This window comes from Diceros bicornis, chromosome 11 (genome assembly GCF_020826845.1).
Source record: "Diceros bicornis minor isolate mBicDic1 chromosome 11, mDicBic1.mat.cur, whole genome shotgun sequence".
NCBI classification, from domain to species: Eukaryota; Metazoa; Chordata; class Mammalia; order Perissodactyla; family Rhinocerotidae; genus Diceros; species Diceros bicornis.
The window spans coordinates 22506502-22511345 of record NC_080750.1 but is presented as its reverse complement, the minus strand read 5'-3'; the positions used below and the strand labels follow the sequence as shown (position 1 = coordinate 22511345).

The 4844-nt window shown below is 33.4% G+C and overlaps 1 non-coding gene across 1 annotated transcript; it reads left to right on the top strand.

The window, feature by feature from the left end:
* The first annotated feature begins 4373 nt into the window (after window positions 1-4373).
* Window positions 4374-4505, top strand: LOC131411643 (small nucleolar RNA SNORA31). The gene has a single exon (XR_009221624.1). It is a non-coding gene; the product is annotated as a small nucleolar RNA SNORA31 (small nucleolar RNA).
* Window positions 4506-4844: the final 339 nt, after the last annotated feature.

The window sequence follows — 4844 nt, the reverse complement described above, 5'->3', positions numbered from 1 at the left end:
TACATAGGTAAATTGGTGATGCTAGGATTCATTTCTTTATGCAAAAAAAAAACATTAAATAAGTACCAACTATGTACAGATATAACTATGGGCACCGAGTTTATAATGATTAACAACAACAACAACACAAAGACAGGTTTCTATATACCTGGAACTCAGAGTATAATTGGAGAAAGAGGCTTTATCCCCAAGCATCACACACATAAAATAAGTGCTGCAAAGCAAAAAACATGACACTATAAGAGCATATAACAGAGAAATACGAATTAGCCTGGAAGTTCAGGGAAGGCTCTTCTGTGAAAATGAGGGGTGAGTATAGGTTACCTAAGATGGGGAGGGGAAGAGAATTATTTCAGGACATCATTATGCAAAGTCCCCGTGGAGGTTGGGATCTACAGTCCTGGAGGAAGTGAAAAGTCAGCAAAGCAGCAGTGTAGAGCAGGGGAAAGCAGTGAAAGATGAGTCTAGATACGTAACCTGAATTCAGATCATGCATGACCTTGTAGGCTAGAGGAAGAATTTTAGTTGTCATCTTAAGGACAACAGAAAGTTATTGAAGAATTTTAAGCATGGATATGACACAATTAGAAATACGTTTGAAAATGACACTCTGGTGTGTAGTGGCAAATCTGGAAAATAGATTAAAGGGTTGAGTTAATGCTTGGAAAACAGGAAGTGTTTGCAGTAGTGTAAAATATAACTGAGTTTCTGAGATGTTTTTATGAAACCCTGATTCTCAATCAAAGTTTTTGCCTCTAAACTAAGAAATATTTTGGTTGAATTGTAGACTTTTTATTTATGAAATAATCTTATTACTTCCATTTGTTTTATTGTAACTATATATAAGTAAAAAGCTCTGATTTAAGAACTAATAATTGCATTCCTTTGAATTAATTAATGAAATATTTATATTAACTTGGCATTTTGAATACTTACTTTATTACTCATATATCCCTGTGTTAATGTCATTTTAACATCTGAAATAAATTATAAAACAAATAAAATTCCAGTTTCTGCAATTAAAGGTATAGGTTTCTGAGTAAAATATTATCACATAGATGTAGTCTCATTAATATTTTGAGTATAAAGACCTCAAGCTAATAAAATTAGGAAGCATAAAGGTACAATTTTAAAAATACATTTTTATTTTATAATTTACTTAGTAGCTTTCTGAGTGAGGCAGAACTTGAAATAGGTTTTAGCACAAGAATTTCATAGCTACTTGTTTGATTAGATACAGAAAGTCACCTTAGAATAGATTTCTTTCCATTACACCAAGTGGGTCCATTTTAAATTTTGAAATCCCACTCTACAACAATCAATGGATTATTTTTATTTAGGAGACTTGATGAGGCTTTGAATTCAACATATGCTATACTTCAGGAACATGCAAGATAAAAACTACAAATCAGATTTTCAAGGACTTAAGTCCTGTGGCTAAAAGGGAAAAAAAAAATTTCCTGGTTTCCTGACCCTGAGTTTACTTGAGACTTTAACACTGAAGTTGTCCTTTTCTTTCTCTGAGCTCCCCAGAATTAGAATCAGCGAGGCCACCTTCCTCACAACCTTAGTAATAGACGAAAGCCTTGTTTTCTGTACTGGTACCCATCATGATATTGCTCACTGTTTCAGTTTCAGACATCAAAGACTATTCTTTTTATCTGCAAAGTAATTTTATATGGGATATTACATAAATTTCAGTCTTCAGGATAACCAAAAAACCTAGCCAAAAGAGCTAGAAAAAATTCCCAACACACCACTGGTCTACTGAAGTAAAAACACAACTGGCACTGCCACTGCAAGTCAACCATTACTATCCAACTCCCCCCTCCCCCACCCTATTGATGGGGAAGTTAATTATTTACTTATCTTCTATTACCACACTATAAAACAGTTTCTTTTCAGAAATGGTTTGCTTCATCGTGCTTCCTTAGCTGATCATAATTCCAGACCTCAGATTTCTATATTAATAAAGTGGCTTTTTAAATGCCAAGCCTTGGCATCTTAATTTGTTAGTAAAAGCCAAGTAGAAGAAACAGACTCCTTAGCCACTGGGCTTACTTTTAAAAAATATAAACAGTTTTTATTTGTCAAAAATGTATGTATATTTAAGGTACACAATGTGATATTTTGATATATGGTACATTGTGAAATGTTTGCTGTGAACTAACACATCCATCACCTCCCATAGTTACCATTAGTGTGTGTGTGTGTGCGCACGCGCACGTGTGTGTATTGAGAATATATGAGATTTACTCTCTTAGTAAATTTCAAGTACACAATACACTATTATTAGCTATAGTCACCAGGCTGTACATTAGGTTTCTAGAACATATTAATCTTATAACTGATCAATATCTTTGATTGATATCTCCCCTTTTCCCCCACGCCCAGCCTCTAGTAACCACCATTCCACTTTCTGTTACTATGAGTTTAACCTAACATGTTAGGTTCTACATATAAATGAAATCATGCAATGTTTGTCTTTCTGTGTCTAGCTTATTTCGCTTAGCATAATGTCCTCCAAGTTCATGCATGTTGTTGCAAATGGCAAAATTTCCTTCTTTCTCATGGCTCAACAATGTTCCATTGTGTGTGTGTATATATATATATGTGTGTGTGTGTGTGTGTGTGTGTGTATATATATATATATACATATATCACATTTTATTTACCGATTCATCTATCTGTGGAGACTCAGGTTGTTTCTACATCTTGACTACTGTCTTGATTACCATAACTTTGTAGTATAGTTTGAAAACAGGAAGAGTAACGTCTCCAGCTTTATTCTTCTTGCTCAAGGTTGCTTTAGCTACTTAGGGTCTTTGTGGTTCCATACTAATTTTAGAATTGTTTTTTTCTATTTCTGTGAAAAATGCCATTAGAATTTTGATAGTGATTGCATTGAATATGTAGATTGCTTTTGGAAGAATGGACACTTTAAGAATATTAATTCCCCCAGTCTATGAACATGGGATGTCTTTCTACTTCCTTGTGTCATCTTCAATTTCTTTCTTCAATGTCTTATAGGTTTTAGTGTACAGATCTTTCACCTCCTTGGTTGAATTTATTCCTAAGTATTTTATTCTTTTTGTTGCTACTGTAAATGGGATTGTTTGGGTTTACTTCTTTCTTGCATGATTGCATTGCCAGGAATTAAATGACATGCCTGCATTTTAGCTAAAAGTTAGACCAAAAAGATATATTTTTTAGTTCTTTCACACACTCAGAAAAAAAGGTAAAATGGAAATATGTTTTTACGAGTGTTGAGTGAGAAAATTTAAACCATCTTTCACAAATATTTTCAGTGTAAGCCAGGATCTTTTTTGTGGACACATTAGATTTTCTAATTCTCTCTCTCCCTGGTGTATGGAAGTTGGTCCGAACTCTTAAAGTGAGTAAACCTTGGGGATACTTAGACTGTTCTAGAAAGGCAGCCTAACAGGAAACTTATTGCTAATATAGGCAGCTTAATCCCTGAGCAATTAACGTGAACATACTAATAAGCCAAGTAGATAAGGCAGGTCATACTCAGTATCTATATAAATACACACAAAATTATATATATTTATTATATACAATGAATAGTACAGGATAATGCTGCCAGAATCATAATGCCTTGATGGATATATCTTAGAATATGAGTAAAAAGTTATTTAAATCTCCTACTGTTTTAGAGATATAAACTGAACTATTTCAATACCTGCTAATGAGAGCTGACCCTATAATATATTCTCGGAAAAGCTAAATTGGCCTTTAAGGCATCAGTTCATTTCATGCCCGTTTAAAAGCCTTCAATGGCTTTACAATTGCCTTCAAATATTTGATACAGCTAAAATCTCCTACACGACTGTTATTGCATCTCAGAAACACACGGGATATTTTATTTCCATTGTTCAGACAAGGAAGCAAAAGATCATAAAGGAAAGATAACTTATTACAAAGGGGCTGCATTTTAAGAATTAGATAGATTCTTTGGGGATAAATCTGTGGCTGTCAATTATTTCTTACTATAGTTCACATAGAGCAACAAAACATGAAACTACTCTCATCATCTGTTCCTATTCTTGATTAAGAAACCAAAAAATTTAGTGCTAGCAGTAAGTGTCATACTGGCCAACTTATTTAATTTTGAAGTGAAAGTATTATGAATATATTTTCTTTAGCTACAGGTTATTAGTCAAGTATTTAAACACAGCGCCTATGTCTTAAAATATAGTTAGAGAACAAAGAACAAAAATGTTTGTCTTCTATTTTCCCTACATGAGGCTTGATTTTGTAAATAACCTATAACAAACTAGATGATATTGAAGCAAATATAATTTGATTTTTTATTAAAAATAAAAAGTTATAGCTATTAAAAATCAATACCACTGCATCTATTTGACAGGACTGAAACAATTACTGTTTGCTGCTAAGGTTTCCAATAAAGATGCAAGAAAAAAATTCCCTGCAGTTCTGTTTGTCTGATTGTGGCAGTCAAAATCGAATGGGGGAATACAGGTGAAAAATACGGTAATACAGGGAAGCAACGCAGAGAGAATTTCTGCAACTCAGAAATAGCATTGTAGACAGTAAAGAGCCTATTTTACTCCAAAAGAGGATCTAAAATTTAAGTTTACATGAGAAATGTTGGAAAATTATTTCTCCAACACCCTTACCTCCTGCTTGACTCCATGTTAAAAGAGTAAAGGTTAAAACTAAGTTAAAAGCAAGCCAAAAGAAAAGCAAGGCTAGACTTTCAACTTAGGATGTAAAAAGCTTGAAAGAGCATCATTTCAGCTAAATGTTTAACAAATTCCTAAAAGCTAGGGTGTCTAGGGTGAGAATACTAATACCTGGCA